Source organism: Convolutriloba macropyga, chromosome 2 (genome assembly GCF_964194025.1).
Source record: "Convolutriloba macropyga chromosome 2, txConMacr16.3, whole genome shotgun sequence".
Classification (NCBI taxonomy): Eukaryota; Metazoa; Xenacoelomorpha; order Acoela; family Convolutidae; genus Convolutriloba; species Convolutriloba macropyga.
In genome coordinates this window covers 23,816,869-23,835,434 of record NC_134469.1, presented here as the reverse complement: position 1 = coordinate 23,835,434, position 18,566 = coordinate 23,816,869, and the positions used below count along the sequence as shown (strand labels likewise).

General features: G+C 31.8%; 1 protein-coding gene across 1 annotated transcript in view; it reads right to left on the bottom strand.

The window, feature by feature from the left end:
* LOC142335201 (proteasome subunit alpha type-1-like) overlaps positions 1–18,329 on the bottom strand; it is a 34,973-nt gene extending 16,644 nt beyond the window's left edge. Inside the window, exon 1 of the mRNA XM_075383586.1 lies at positions 18,326–18,329. The gene's annotated coding sequence lies outside the window, so the exon portion shown is untranslated. The remainder of the gene's footprint in view (positions 1–18,325) is intronic.
* Between the last annotated feature and the right edge of the window lie 237 nt (positions 18,330–18,566).

Genomic DNA, 18,566 nt, shown 5'->3' with positions numbered 1-18,566 from the left:
TTCTCTATTTCGGTCCTATTTTGTTCTTTATCTCAAGTCATTTTCTTTTGACTATGTTTTCTCAAAATTAATGAGGTTCAAAAAAACTCTCTGTGAAAAATCATTTTCCGTTTGTCGGGGCATTCGTAAACGATTTCAGTTGAGTTTTTGACTACCCTAAGGCGCCCATATTGAATCGAGTATTTTTGTTGTTGAACTCACGGGATATTGTGTCTCATTTTGGTCCTAACTTTGACACAAACTTTTCTTTTCTTTTTTGGTCTTTAACTTAACTCATTTCCTTTTGACTATATGTTTTCTCAAAAATAAAGCCATTCACAGAAATTTTGTCATGAATTAGTTTCCGTTTGTTGCGGCATTCGTAAAAGTATTCAGTTAAGTTTATGACCACCCAAAGGCTCGCTTTTTAAATCGAGTAGTTGAATATAAATAAAGTGTTTAAATTCCGGGTTAGTCGTTGCCAGGATGCTCTTGCTCTTCTTACCACACATCAAAACTATGAACACATTAGAAACGTCCTTCAAATGTTGAAAAACGAGGTAGAATATAACAGTTTTCTTTTTAAAAACGCAAAATCACTAGTTTTCAATCAAATAAACCAGTTTTTGGCTCCAAAACTTTCTTCAATTTCAAACCATTCCCAGCAACAATTTTCAACTTTTTGCGCAATAGAAACAATTTTCCTGACATTCTTAAATATCTTAACCTGTCAGAAAGCGAGTTGTCTTCAAATCTGACGTTGAGAGAAAACTACAATATAGTTTTTGGCCAAAAACAATCATGTGAACTTTTTATCTCGTTCATTGAATTGTTTTTTGAAATTATTCATTGTTTCATATTGGTATCAAAAAAGTCACCGAACCTAACGAAGCTGGGGTACTGCCTGTTGTACGCAGAGATTGTATTATTAACCTAAAATCTTGGTTACCCAGTCCAGATATCTGACATTGACTTTTTAGCCCCGAATCATTTTTGTAGGAATTCAGAAACTTTGTGAAACGTCAAGCATGGTTCGAATGTTGGACTGATGAATCTCAAATTGAAATATCTTGAATTTCGTGATAATAAAATATCATTTTGAATTGTTTGAAACTTGAAAAAAATTCAAACGAAAAATTTCTCCTTGCAAACTCCTAAAATTGCCAATTTTGGCAGTCCTGACCGTTTCCCCAATTAAAAATTACTTGAAAACCAGTTTTTTGTTTGCTACGCAGGTAAAAACGCCCGAACAATTTCAAATTATCTTTTTTTGGTTCGGTGGAGAATATTTTCAGCTGACAAAGTTCTTTGTTTTTGTTCAAAATTCTTGGCAGATCACACTCAGTACAAGGACAGGGTTGCTTGCATGGCCTGCAACCTTATTTTAGTTTGCAAAGGTTGTGACTAAATGTTCTTAAGTGCCAAAATTTCTAGCTTTGAAAATTTTTGTCAATTTTTTTTGGCTCATGTTAGTTTTTTTGCCTTGTAATTTTTTTTGGCTCTTGTGAATTTTTTGGCAAGTTGATTAAATTGTTTTCTGAATGTCTTCACTGTTTCTCAATACCGGTTTAAAAAGGTCACCCATTTTAAAGAAGCTGGGTTTGTTCCGGTTACACGCAGAGATTGAAAAAACTAACCTAAAATTCTTGGTTACAGAGTCCTGATATCTGACATTTATTTTTCAGCTCCGAGTCATATCTGTAGGAATTCAGAAACTTTGTGAAATATCAGCTATTGTTCGAATGCTGGACTGATGAATCTCAAGTTGAATTGTCCTGACTTTCCTGAAAAATCTCATTTTGAACTGTTTGAAAATAGATCTCCTAAAAATTCCAATTTTAGCTGCCCTAATCGTTTCCCCAGTTTAAAAATACTTGAAAAACCAGTTTTTTGTTTGCTATCCACGTAATAACGCGCCAAAAACTTCAAATTTTCTTTGTTTATTTTCTGGTGGGGAATGATTCCAGCCGACAAAAAATCTTTGTTTTTGTTCAAAGTTTTTGCCAGGACATACTCTGTACAATGACAGGGTTGCTTGCCCTGATTTTTTCAAAACTTAAGTCATTATGTCATCCTCAAAATAAGCAATTTTGATTTTAAGAAAACGGTCTTTTGAAAATCAAAGAGAATTGTGAATTGTATAATTTAAATAATTCCCCAACCCTAAACAATTTCAACGCATATTTCCTAATTGGTGACATCGTTCCAATAAATTTGCTAAGGTTAGACCAACTCTACAATCTCCTCATAAGTGGTATTTTTTGCACTGTGATTCATGGATTGATCCTTTGTTTAAAAAAAATACAGTGAAAATGGCAGTCTAGTATTTCTATGCCAACTATTCTAAGCAAATCAAAACTAAAAACCAAAATATGAATCTCTCAAAAAAAGGCAAAAAATCCAAAACATAAAAGTTAACAAGCTGAAACTCAAAATCTTTAGATCCCCCAATTTTGGGAAAAGAAACATGGAGCTACAATAATTTTTAGCATCTGGTTAGCAGTTCTTCGAGGACATCCATGGACCTACACAACAGAGTTGCATGTTACCCGTATGATTTGCTGATAGCACTTAATTTGTAGTATAATGCACCTTTTCTTTTTTTCTGTGTTTATTGTAATTCTCCCAGTTTGTGTTTTTTATGATCTCTTAGATGATTTTAAATAGCAAATGCCATTTAGATGGAAAACTCAGTTTTTCAAGGTAACATCATTCCCTTCAGCACTAAAATTTTTAAGCACATTGGCATTTTGCCTTTACTATGTAAATATTCACTTTAATCAACCGGTCAGTGATGACTAAAACTAATGATATAGAAGCAATTTGATTTTCCTAATTTCAACATAATGGCTTCCAAATTATGTGAGTACGACTTTTAGAACAATTAGAAATTGCCACAAAGATTAGTTGACGCCTGTTTTGACTCTGATTTGATTCTTATTCAACTTTGCCTTTTTTGCTTTATTTTTTTAGATACTAAATTCCTCAAATTTAAAAGTTGAAGGTTTTCACTTACAAAAAGATAGCAACAATGGTATCATTGAATGAAGCCTTAAAGGCCCAGCACGCAATTGAGCATGGTTAACCACTAAGCATGCTCCTATATTTGATCAATCAATATTAGTTTTTTTTATAAGACCACGACTGATATTGAGGTTTTCAGACGATATTATTATTCAGTTGGAATTACTGAAATAATAAAACCGGTGTAAATTTAAAGCGAATTGCAAAAATAGGGATTCGTTGAGACTGTGGAGCAGCCTCAACATCTGCTTTGTTTTATTATCTTTATTGCTTTAGTCCAGTTTTCTTTGAAGCTGCACTAAATTGTTTTGAGATGAAAATTTCGTACACTTGAGCTTCTTAAGGGGCCTGAATGGACTATGGAACCTCAATGCAGAGTTTGCAACCAAATGTCTTTGGGCTCCAAATTTCCAGCATAGATAATCTTTGTCATTTTTTTTTCAATTCGGGCTTACGAAAAATTTTTTATGTTGCATTTCCCGCCTTTCATTTTTAACAATTTGTATACTTCGCTTCCTAATTGGATCTACGAAAACTGTTTGTACTTCCGTTACAATAGTTAATGTTGAACTCACGCGATATTGTTTCTCTTTCTCGATCTTTTATTGGAAGCCAATTCTTCTTTTGTTTTTTGGTCTTTAGCTCAAGTCATTTCTTTTGAATATATATTTTCGAAAAAATTTATAAGGTTCACAAACAGCTCTCTGTCATAAATCATTTGCCGTTTGTTGCGGCATTCGTAATGGAATTCAGTTGAGTTTTTGACTACACAAAAGCTCCCCTATTCAATCGAGTAGTTGAATACAAATACACTGTTTAAATTCTGCTTTAGTCGCCGCAAGGTGCTCTTTTAACCACACAACAAAGTTATGAAGACTTTAGAAACATTTTCCAAAAACTTAAAAAAGAGGTAAAACCATACCCTTTAAAATTAACACTGCAAAATCCCTAGTTTTTAATCAAGTAAACGAGCTTTTATCTTCAATTTTTTAATCAACTTTTCAAAATGTTTTGCGGAAACATTTTTTTATTTTTTTTTCAATAGAAGCAGTTTTTTTACATTATTTTTTTACTTTTAACCTGTGAGGAAGCTAGTAGTTTTCATATCAGATGTTGTGATGAAACTATTATGTAGATTTGGGAAAAAAATCATGTTCCTTTTATGGCACGCTTATTAAATTTTTCTCTGAATGTCTTCACTGTTTCTCCATATTGGTTTGAAAATACCTCCCAATTTGACAAAGCTGGGTTAATTATGGTTACACGCAGAGATTGAAATACTAACTTAAAAATCTTGGTTACATGGTCCGGATATCTAATATATACTTTTTAGCCCCAAATCATTTCTGTAGGAATTTGTAAAATGTCAACCATGGTTCAAATGTTGAACTGATGAATCTCAAATTAATATATCTTTTTTTCTTGAGAAAATATCATTTTGAATTGCTTGAAATTTGTAAAAGACGAAGTATTTTTCATCGCAACTTCCTAAAATTTTCAATTTGGCAACCCTAACTGTTTCCATAATTAAAGATTACTTTAAAAACCAGTTATTTTGCTATCTACGTAAAAATGCAGTGTTGACTTCCAACAAAAAGATCTAGAGACTTTATTTATGTTAATAAATATAAACTAAAATACTCAACCCTGATTGGTTGAAAATATGGAAATACCTTTCCTTTAAATGTTTAACTGTTTACCCGTTGGCAACACAACACGCTACCCCTTTAGTCGGTACCAGTCATACCTGATATAATAATAAAGTATTTTTCTCTCTCTCTCTACTCCGCTCTTGTTTTAGTATTGAGATATACGTTAGACTTTAGCATTGCGGCCAGTGCACTGTCTGCTGAAGCTCAGATAGAAGAGTAACAGACTAGAGATCTAGGACTTTAGTTAGTCAGGTAAGTCTTAAGATTTGATTATATTCTTGAGACACCATAAGAAGAAGTAGAGAAGAACGCATATTTCCTAATTGGTGACATCGTTCCAATAAAATTGCTAAGGTTAGACCAACTCTACAATCTCCGCATAAGTGGTATTTTTTGCACTGTGATTCATGGATTGATCCTTTGTTAAAAAACATACAGTGAAAATGGCAGTCTAGTTTTTCTTCGCCAACTATTCTAAGCAAATCAAAACTAAAAACCAAAATATAAATCTCTTAAAAACGGCAAAAAATCCAAAACGTAAAAGTTAACAATCTGAAGCTCAAAATTTTTAGATCCCCCAATTTTGGGAAATGAAACATGGAGCTACAATAGTTTTTAGCATCTGGTTAGCAGTTCTTCGAGGACATCCATGGACCTACACAACAGAGTTGCATGTTACCCGTATGATTTGCTGATAGCACTTAATTTGTAGTATAATGCACCTTTTCTTTTTTCTGTGTGTATTGTAATTCTCCCAGTTTGTGTTTTTTATGATCTCTTAGATGATTTTAAATAGCAAATGCCACATAGATGGAAAACTCAGTTTTCAAGGTAAGATCATTCCCTTCAGCACTTAAATTTTTAAGCACATTGGCAATTTGCCTTTACTATGTAAATATTCACTTTAATCAACCGGTCAGTGAAGACTAAAACTAATGATATAGAAGCAATTTGATTTTTCTAATTTCAACATAATGGCTTCCAAATTATGTAAGTACGACTTTTAGAACAATTAGAAATTGCCACAAAGAATAGTTGACGCCTGTTTTGACTCTGATTTGATTCTTATTCAACTTTGCCTTTTTTGCTTTATTTTTTTAGATACTAAATTCCTCAAATTTAAAAGTTGAAGGTTTTCACTTACAAAAAGATAGCAACAATGGTATCATTGAATGAAGCCTTAAAGGCCCAGCACGCAATTGAGCATGGTTAACCACTAAGCATGCTCCTATATTTGATCAATCAATATTACAGTTTTTTTTATAAGACCACGACTGATATTGAGGTTTTCAGACGATATTATTATTCAGTTGGAATTACTGAAATAATAAAACCGGTGTAAATTTAAAGCGAATTGCAAAAATAGGGATTCGTTGAGACTGTGGAGCAGCCTCAACATCTGCTTTGTTTTATTATCTTTATTGCTTTAGTCCAGTTTTCTTTGAAGCTGCACTAAATTGTTTTGAGATGAAAATTTCGTACACTTGAGCTTCTTAAGGGGCCTGAATGGACTATGGAACCTCAATGCAGAGTTTGCAACCAAATGTCTTTGGGCTCCAAATTTCCAGCATAGATAATCTTTGTCATTTTTTTTCAATTCGGGCTTACGAAAAATTTTTTATGTTGCATTTCCCGCCTTTCATTTTTAACAATTTGTATACTTCGCTTCCTAATTGGATCAACGAAAAATGTTTGTACTTCCGTTACAATAGTTAATGTTGAACTCACGCGATATTGTTTCTCTTTCTCGATCTTTTATTGGAAGCCAATTCTTCTTTTGCTTTTGGTCTTTAGCTCAAGTCATTTCTTTTGAATATATATTTTCGAAAAAATTTATAAGGTTCACAAACAGCTCTCTGTCATAAATCATTTGCCGTTTGTTGCGGCATTCGTAATGGAATTCAGTTGAGTTTTTGACTACACAAAAGCTCCCCTATTCAATCGAGTAGTTGAATACAAATACACTGTTTAAATTCTGCTTTAGTCGCCGCCAGGTGCTCTTAACCACACAACAAAATTATGAAGACTTTAGAAACATTTTCCAAAAACTTAAAAAAGAGGTAAAACAATACCCTTTGAATTAACACTGCAAAATCCCTAGTTTTTAATCAAGTAACCGAGCTTTTATCTTCAATTTTTTAATCAACTTTTCAAAATCTTTTGCGGAAACATTTTTTTTATTTTTTTTCAATAGAAGCAGTTTTTTGACATTATTTTTTTACTTTTAACCTATGAGGAAGCTAGTAGTTTTCATATTAGATGTTGTGATGAAACTATTATGTAGATTTGGGGAAAAAAACCATGTTCCTTTTATGGCACGCTTATTAAATTTTTCTCTGAATGTCTTCACTGTTTCTCCATATTGGTTTGAAAATACCTCCCAATTTGACGAAGCTGGGATAATTCTGGTTACACGCAGAAATTGAAATACTAACTTAAAAGTCTTGGTTACATGGTCCGGATATCTAATATTTACTTTTTAGCTCCGAATCATTCCTGTAGGAATTTGTAAATTGTCAACCATGGTTCAAATGTTGAACTGATGAATCCAAATTAATATATTTTTTTTCTTGAAAAAATATCATTTTGAATTGCTTGAAATTTGTAAAAGACAAAGTATTTTTCATTGCAACTTCCTAAAATTTCCAATTTGGCAACCCTAACTGTTTCCATAATTAAAGATTACTTTAAAAACCATTTTTTTTTGCTATCTACGTAAAAATGCTGTGTTGACTTCCAACAAAAAGATCTAGAGACTTTTTTTATGTTAATAAATATAAACTAAAATACTCAACCTTGATTGGTTGAAAATATGCAAATACCTTTCCTTTAAATGTTTAACTCTTTGCCCGTTGGTAATACAACACGCTACCCCTTTTGTCGGTACTAGTCATACCTGATATAATAATAGAGTATATTTCTCTCTCTCTCTCTACTCCGCTCTTGTTTTGGTATTGAGACATACGCTAGACTTTAGCATTGCGGCCGGTGCACTGTCTGCTGAAGCTCAGATAGAAGAGTAACAGACTAGAGATCTAGGACTTTAGTTAGTCAGGTAAGCCTTAAGATTTGATTATATTCTTGAGACACCATAAGAAGAAGTAGAGTAACTTCTCAAGGTAACCCTACCTCAGCACACGTCTTATCTGGTGCAACCAGTGCCGGACTATATTGAAATAACAAATTTTCATCTTTTATTTTCCATAACGGAAAAATTAACAATTGAACAAAACAAGCTCTAGATATAACAAAACAATAGTAACAATGGCCAGTAGTTGTCTACAACAAACAAATACTAACAATTTCTTAACACCGTTTACAATCTCTGATGATTGTCCGCTAGAAAACCGCAAGACAATACACAAAATACTAATAAATTTGAAGAATAACTTCTTCAAAGAAACAAAACATATACAACAAATCAATATTCATAGAAGGCATCTAGCAGATTATCTACCAGTAATACTACTGGGTAGACACCAACTTTAAAAACATTATATATTCACATTAACAGATGAAACAAGAAAAAAGAAAACATTTCATAATTTTCAAAATGAAACAAAATTATCAGACATGTTTAAAACATTCTTGAAACGAAATGAAGATTCTCAAGACAGATCAAAAATAACAGCAATACCCAACACAACATACGAATTACTCCGAAACACAATTGGATATTTGAACGAACAACAAAGACAAATACAGTCGGTAAACGATAGACTCAGAAACGATATAATAAATTATAATAATTGGTTAACAAAAATTATTGAACTAAAAACAGAATTAAAAACAGCTACGTTTGATATAATTAAAATCATCTCAGAATTTACATTCTTATTTTGGTTAGATAATTTTGAACACATGGAGTTTGGAGAAGCATTTCACGAATAGATTGAAAATCTGAATGAAGAACTTAGACACATCTGGGACGGTGAGTACTATTCACCACACTTCGAAAGTACATTAAAAGTATGTTCAGACAGTATAAATTACATACAAGGACTAGAAGATTATGTACAAATCACAGATCAAGGACAAATAGGTTCCTCATCGTTTAGCCTATCAAAAACACTTACAACTACGTCAACACCAAAAGGCGTTCAAATAAACACAAGTCTGCAAGCAAAACAAAAATCAACATTAAAACAGATGAAACAAAAATCAAAAATCAACATTAAAACCAGACAAACCACTAACCTCAAAATTGTTTGGAAATCAACAAAATGTTGTGGACGAAATATATATTTCCGATTCAGATGAAAAAGAAAGAGAAATAAAATTTGTGAACTGGATACCACCAACGGTAAATCAGAGAGTTAGGAAGAAAACTCAACAAACAATGATCCAAGACTATATTAGAAACAATGCATTTATAAGCTCACTAAACGAAAACAATGATAATCACGATTTACATTGGGAACAACAAATGTACAACTACCATGATCTCAAAGACGAAAACACAGAAAAAGTAACAAATCTTACAAATAAATTAATAGACAATATAGAAAACAAATTCAGACAAATAAACGAAAACATGGAAAGAAAACAAGATGAAGCATTACAATCAATGTTTAACAGATTCGAAAGAACGATAAATGACATAAATATGCAATACAATAAAAGAACAGAAAACAGAAATGTAGAAGACAATAATATACAAAACAACAGACACGAAATTAGAACACGAAGATCAACCCCAAGTACTACAAATTCAAATACAACAGAAGAAAGAGAAACAACGGTAACAGAACCCCCATTACCATTCTATAAACAATTAACATCAATGAGTATAAACGAAGAACCACAAATTGAACAAAACATAAGTAGTGGTTCAGTACCAACGACAATAAGACCATTTGGTGGCACAGATACAGCATATACTGTCGAAGAATATCTAAACAGTATAGTGGCAGCAATGATATTTAGCAGTGGCATAGAACCAGTAAACAAACCAGGACACCACCAATGGAAAGTAAAAAGAGCAGCCTTAATATTACACACACTACAAGGCCCAGCCCAAAAATGGTATTCAACTCTACCGAGTGAAACCAAACTGGATTGGGAAACATTTTACAGAGAATTCTCAGATATGTTCGACTCAGAAAAATCAAAACAACAATCAAAATTAATATTACAAAAACATACAAACGAATCATTACGGTCACTTGCTCTGTGAATAGAGACACTTGTCAAAACAGCATATTCACTATATACAGAAGATTATAAAAATAGTGTAATGAATCAAACATTCATAAGATGTTTGGATAACGAACTAAAAACAGCAGCCTTGAAAAAACATGCAAACCATAAACAAACACCAAGAGAACCAGAAATGCCATTTAAAGCACTAGTTGACAAAATAGATCAAATGGACTTAACAAGAACAATAACGAACAATCATAAACGATTATATGAAATTAACCAAACTACAAATAACATTGATGACGACTTAAAACAGATGAACATAGCTTGTAATAACATAAACGACCTGAGTAAAAACGACTTGGAGCAATTTGAAGGAACGATCTGTAACGTTCTAAATGGAATAAATAACACATACGATAGAAAAAATTTTAAAGGAAGACCAAAATTTGCACTATTTTGTAGTTACTGTAGTTCACACGGTCACACAAAAGGCCGATGTTTTAAAAGACCAAGACGAGAAAGCATACCAAGACCAAAAGAAAAAACATTTTATGCTCACATGAGAAATAATCCAAATTTACCAAATAGAAGAATCGACTCCAACAATGACAATGGAAGACAACTACCATCAACATCACCAGTGTACAACAGCTCAAGAAGCAGAACGCCATATAGACCACAATCAAGAAATAACTACAATAATATGTCAAATTATCAAGGAAACAGTGACTCGAATAACAAATATAACAATAGAATTACAGGTTACAATAGAAATAATTTCAATAGAAGTAGAACAAACAGCTACAACAGAAACAAAAATTATAATAGATATAACAATAGTAGATCAAGCTCAAGACACACAAACCGCAGTCAATCAGGACACCAATCACCGTATAACAAAAATAATAATAATAATAATATTAATAATAATAATAATAATAATAATAATAATAATAATAATAATAATAATAATAATAATAATAATAATAATAATAATAATAATAATTATAACAGACAAAGATTTGATAGCAGAGATTCAGATAGAACTGATAGATACAGACAAAGATCAAATAGCAATAACAGACATTAATCAAACAATAACAATAGAATTGATAGAAGAAATTTGTCACACCGAGAACAAAATAACAGACATCAATCAATAGACGGAAGAACAGATGGAAAAAAATATAACAATAATAACAATAAAGGCAGACTAAACAATTTAGAGACAGATAGACAAAACGAAGATCCACCTTGCATTGATGAATACGAAAACACATCCGAATCATCAAATGAAGATCAAGAAAAACTTGACAAATTTTACAACGCGAAAGAAGACACATGCAATACTATAGTGAATGCACTAGAAAGCAACCAAACATGGATACTACCAATGTATCAGTGTAACAAATTCGAACAAGACTTTACAAAGCAAAAACCAATTTTGGAAATTGATTTCCTACTGGACTCTGGAGCAACATTAAACCTCTTAAATGAAGACACCTGGAATGAAATAAAATACAACAACTCTGATATACATCTCGAACGAGCAAACAAAACACTAACAGCAGCAAATAATACAACCATAGAAATATTTGGAACAATAACATTAAATCTAACACCAGATAGAATATTGAATAACAGAAATAAAAAACAACACAACTTTAACATTCATTTTTATGTTACTAAATGCAATCACAACATACTTGGAACTCCATTCTTCAAGGAATATATAGAAACAATAAATGTAAATACGAACAAATTAACAATAAACACTAACACAATTTTAGATAATGACATTATATTCTTCATGAACAGTACAAAAGGATACCCCTACTACTCTAGATTATATCCGATCTATAACAAAGAATCAATTTATCTCGAAAAAGAACAACATAGATGCATAACATTTCCAATACCCATCTTCAGACAAATGGAAAAGTCAAACGGAAAAGCAATTTATAGCTCAAACTACTATTTCGAACCAATTAACAAGTATCACAATCTATCATTCACGGATATAAGAGATCTTACAACAGAAAAAGAACACTTCAAGGACATATTCTTAGTTAAAAAAAATCAACACAAATTAACAATTAATGAAGGTTTGATTGATATCAACGAAATACTAAACATACAAGACAAGGAAACAATTGAACAAGTAGCCACATTCGAGAGAAAACCAAATTTCAAATGCAAATTTAACATTAATAAATACACAGAATCAGAAAAAGAATTTATTCAAATGTTCGATTTTCAACATTCACACTTAACTCAAAACGAATTTGAAAAAGTAGTAACAATCATATTAGATTACAGACAAGTCTGCGCAACGACAAAATTTGACGTTGGAAAAACAAAAGTGAAGCTGAATCTACCTATAAAGAAAGATGCAATTTTCAAGAAACAAAGAATAAGCAAAGTACCAATACACTTAAGAGAACGAATCCAGAAATTACTGGATGTACTAAAAAACTACGATATAATTGCACCAGTGAACAAAGAACAACTATTTACAAGAAATACATTTACAAATCCAGTAATTATATTACGAAAAGGAGAATCGTTGAAAATAATTCTAGATGCACGATACTTAAATAGCATGATTGATGAATCAAAGTGTAATTGGCCGATCGAACCTGTTGACGTCACACTTACACGCATAAATGGAACAATATTCACAACAACTGATCTAAATAGCGCATACAACCAAATACCACTAGATGCAGAATCAATGAGATACAATTGGCAATGAACAATATTGCTTTAAACGTTTATTTTACGGAATATCAATCGGACCCGCAGCATTTGCATCGATACCAACACACTTTCTTCATCCATTAATTCGTAAAGGAACAGTAATTACATACGTTGATGATATATTCATTCAAACAAACTCATACGAACAAATGTACGAAACTCTCATTGAATATCATAAAGTACTCTTAAAAGATAACCTCAAAGCAGCGCCTGATAAAACATACTTTATGTTGAAAAAAGTCAAATTTCTTGAACATATAATTGAAGATAAAAAAGTGAAACCACTGACATCAAGAATTGACGGTTTTCAGAAACTGGAACCCCCAAAAAGTATGAAGGCATTACAAAGATACTTAGGAACAATTAACTTTCTTGCAAAATACGTATATGGCATGCAGCCAATATTAAAACCATTCTACAATCTTTTACACAAAGAAACTGATGTCAAATGGACACAAGAACATCAAAAATTTTTGAACAGATAAAAAAACAATAACACACAAGTTAGAACTAACGATGCCAGACACTACAAAACCATTTTACATCATAACGGATGCATCGAATACAGGCATTGGAGCAGCATTGCTACAACAACACCCAACTGAAAAGAAAATGAAATTAGTATCAGCAAATTCGAGATTATCCACGCCTATAGAAATGCGACTATCTGCAATCATTTTCGCACAAATAGAGTACGAATTCCTCTTAACAGGATCAAATCACCCAATAGTAATATTTACAGACCATAAACCGATTATCTATCTCTTTACTCAAAAGAACAAACCAAACCATAGAGTTTATAGATTTTAATTAATATTAATGAAATTTCCAAACTTGCACATCATTTGGACAGAAGGAAAAAATCTCGCCCTCACTGACCTTCTCAGCAGAACAATAGACGACGAACATTTTACTAAAACACGCGACATAACAGTAGATCTACCAGAAAACATAAAATTCTTCTTTGCGAAGACACCATTCGCAAATAACCTAGAATGCAAATATAGCATATGCAATAATACAAACGACGAAAATACAGATAGAACACATTACCCCATACTAGCTAATATTCACAACAACTACTTCGAAATTAATATCGACAAAAACGAATATCACCCAATATCATACGAAAAGTATCACAAAGAGACAAAAACAAATCTAATACCAAAATACAAACCGAAAATAAAGAATTGGCACTCTCTAACGGTAGAGAAAGACGATCTCATTATTGAGAAAAATCGAAAAGGACCATATACAATCCATCATGACGATGATTATCTTAGATTGATAAATAACATAACAATACAACAAAAACAAAACTATGAAAATGCAAAAATATCAGACGTTTTCTATGACGAGAAAACAAAAGTAACAGAAAAACTAATCAAAGAAACTCAAATATTAGACCCTGTACTTCACAAAGTGAAGATGAGGAAAAAACATAATAGTAAACCACATTCAGTAACAATGGACATACGTGGAAATAAAGGACTATTCGCATACTTCAGGAAATACAAATCGATCATCATTGATGAAAATTCTGAAATAATCAAAATTGTGATAAATATTCATAATAAGTCAATACAACGAATCTGTCTACCACTAACATTATTACTATGCACATTTTACGAGAACCATTGCATAGACCTAGTAGGTCACACAGGACTCGAAAAAACAAAACGAAACATAATGGAAAAATACTATTTTCCAAACCTTACAACTTGGATAAAAATACTAATTGCAGATTGTATACAATGTCAAACAAACAAAGTGTTTGCGAACACAAAATTGAAAAGTAAACAAGAACAACTAGCACCGACAAAAACTTACTTTAACGAAATGATAATGATAGATACAAAGGGACCAATTTACCCTACATCAGAAGGAAATAAATACATTATGTTACTATAATGTGTGCACCAAAAAACAACGCACACTGTGCATTCACAGCCTTATTTGAACATTGGTTCATGAAATTCGGACTACCCGAAGAAATCGGATCTGACAACGGATCTGAATACATCAATACAGAATTAAAACATTTATGTAATTACTTCGAAATAAAGTTTAAACCAAGCACAACATATGCACCTTGGACAAACGGATTAGTGGATGGGACAAATAGAATAATTGGACAATTCATTAGAACATTACTAAATGAAAAGTACAATAATTGGTCACGAGAGGCAAAATTCTTCCCAAACGCGTACAACACACAATATCAAACACGACTAGGCATGTCACCTTATGAAGTCGTTTTTAGTCAAAAACCGAGAAAACCAACAAAAATTAAACTCGGAACAACAACGGATGTAATGGGTCATTGCAACTCGTCGGATAAAAGTGCATTTAACACACAACCTACACATACACACTTAGAAAACCATTTCAGCCATACTAAAATCGCAAAATTACAAAAAGGAACATTCGCAAATTGGTTCCTAGACAAAGAAAAACACTACAACGATACATATTAAAAAATAACAAAAATTCTACAAAACAGAAAGAAGTTAACAGATGAAATGAACATTCGATTTAGAACAGCAAAACCCTTGAGAAATATACTTTTGTATTAGTCACTAATCAACAACAAATTGAGGGAGTATCGAAAAAACTTTTACTTTAATAACGGGACCATATTTGATTGTTGATAAACCAACCGAAACAACGTACATCTTAAAAGACAACAATAAAGAATAATTAACAATACACAGAAATCAAATAGTACCATATTATCCAAAAGAAAAACACATCAAATTAGAACTACAAAATTATCTCCTAACAAAAGAAATACCTACACTAAAACAAACAAACACATCAACTTACATTCAAAAAGATATCCACAACCCGGATACAAAACATACACATCAATATAACCTTCGGAAAAGGAAGGTCACATTACAATAGTAAAAACGTAAAATAGTAATAAATATATAATTCATTAAATATAATTATGATTATATATATATATATATATATATATATATATACATACTATCTACAATCTATATTATTTATGAATCACATTTATGCCTACCTATTTTGATACAGAGCACTATTTTGATAAAGAACACTGCCTATTTTCCAGCTCTGTAGTAGATCAACATGTACCTAAATATACCCAGTATACATCCAGTATTTCTACTTTAACACACTTCCCTAACCCGAACCTGTGTGTGTACCCCCGAAACCAGGTTATTAAAAAAACATCTATATTAAAACAATAATAATAATAATAACACACAAAAAGTACAAAACACATCAATGAATCTGGAAAGTGTTAATAACAACAACACCTAACTCAATCTTTAACCTTTAAAACATACATTATAACAAACATTAGAATATCGCCTTGGAATATCACTTGTTCACTAGACCGATCAAACCAGATCTCTTATAACTTTCAAATTACCTAGGCACACACGTATTAACACCTTCAATGGTCACAAACAATAAATAAAGAATTATAACCAAATGGTGAATACTTTCTTCATCATCAACATCTTCTTCCTTCGTCATCAACATCTTCATAAACATTCTTCTTAAAAACCTCAATTCACAATCTTCTTGAATACCTGAAGTCACAATCTTCACTCACTGTCATTCATCATCTTCAATCCACCTCGTGACACATTCATCTCCTGTACTACACGTGAACACTAGCCGTCACCACATAAATCAAATAACAAATAAAACAATATAAGTCAAAATAACAAACACTATTCTAACACAAACTGGTTATGATACTAGCCCCTGAACCAAACACTACAGATTCTACACGTTATTTTCATATAAACAAAATAGTGGAACTGGAATAGACGATTTTGAAGTCAATTGAAGTAAAAACAATAAACAAATAAATCAAATAACAAAATTCAAATAACAAATTAATCCAAAATAATAATATCCTGCACACTTGAGGACTCGCGGAATGGAATAGACATTTTGTAGATGCCAACATTAGTAACAAACAATTTATTATAAAACAATAGATAATATAAAAAGGGAACACGAATACTAGCACAAAACATGTAAAACACCATTATTACTACTACTAAACAGCACAACACTAAAACGAATACGAAATAAAAAATATTGAGTTCAACATAAACATACACTGAAAAGAACAACTTTCTCCTTTCATCTCCAACATATACACTGTGAAGAATACTTTCATCTTTACAAATTGGAATATGTTCCTCTTTTTAAACGAGTAACCCGCATATAGATAAATATATGCAAATAATAATACAGGTCAAAGGCAATAACAAACCTTTGCCAGAACTAATTAACACTGCTGACAACGTTGTTAGCCTACTAGCAAGTATTTAACGTTAAGGCATAAACGTGATACAACTATGAAGCAGTGCAACAATCCAGTGAGAACAGTAATTACTACAAGTAACAATCCAGTAGTTGTAATAATCCATTCGTTGTAACAATACGTCATAGCCCAAATCGACGTCATAAGCAAAAACGGACGTTAAAAAGACGGACGCCATAGTCCTCATTAGTAACAACATACCTCATTAGTAAACGAAAACATCATTAAAAGAAAAGGAAAGATCAAAACAACCATCTTCATTAGTAAGATGAAGAGACTTGAAGAACACAGTACCGGGACAAACTGCTCCCAGGCAGACGCAATTAGTAACAAACTAAAAATTTCAACCCAATTCACATTTCCCACCATTACCAGATGGTGATTAACAAAATAGATCTAACACAGATCAATTATGTGTTGAAGTGGACATTTCAACACAACATCAACTATCAACGAATATTTACGTTGCAAACAGAAAGACTAATTAACAGTTTGCACCATTTGCACCATTTATACCATATCTGCACCAACTAAAACAATTAAGGAACCTTAATTAGCACTAAACTTTCAAAGGATTTAAAAAAGCCAGCAGATTGAGTCACCATCTTTATCGAGCATACCATCAATAAAAAACCTACTTGAAACAAATTACTACCTTAAGATAGCTAATTGGTCTCTTACCTAATTGGTATTTTACCTACCAGCAAAAGACAACGACAGTAACCAATCAAACATACCAATTACTTTCCAACATACCAATTACAAGAAAAACACCGTAACAAGAAAGCCAAAGAAAATCCACAAAAAACACTTATAAATCACAGGATAACAATCCAAAATACTAATTACAACCAGAAAATTAGTAAAATTGTCAACTTCAAGAACCAAGAAAGAAAAACGGAAGATATGTTAATGTCACCAACATTGTAGAGAGCACCGAATATTTAAGTAAAAATCACAACTCCGATTTTGTCTTGTACAAATCACAACCTCTCTCAAATCAGAAAAATTTCTTCCTTTTCAGCTAAGCTGAGAACAAAAGTTAAAATTAACTAAAACTCTGTTTCTAACTTAACACAATATCTTAGATTCAAAATTCCACCTCAACAAAATCTCATCATCGACTCTCAATTGTAGAGACAATTCTTGACCAAGTAAGCATTTCATAAACAATTTCTTGCCCCATTCTCAAGAAGAATAGAATTTCAACCATTTCTTCAAAATCTAATTCTCAGTAAAGTTCTGAAATCATTCAGAATAATTTTGTATCAACCACTTTTAAAAATTCTATCACATTCTTACCAACTTTCTACAGAAAATGATTCGACAAGCCAGGTAAACTGAACTATCTTCATTTCATTTCAGAAAAACATATACATCATTATAGTCACCATCGAAATGACATACCACCTATGTTGTCAGTTTCAGAATTTTAGAATTCATTTAATAAGAACCAACTTGTCATAAAAATATCAGTCCAAATAGACGATTTTATTGAATTTGACTACCCATCTGGCAGTCATACACATTTTGATGACGATAGCGTTCAACTAACAAACTGTAAAGTATCAACTCAAAATTATCTCTCTATCATAGAAGGAAAAACAAAAACTGGACAAGAGATAAAACTCTTTTGGGGAGAAAAACACTTTGATTTACTCAAAAACACAGCACCGTGTACT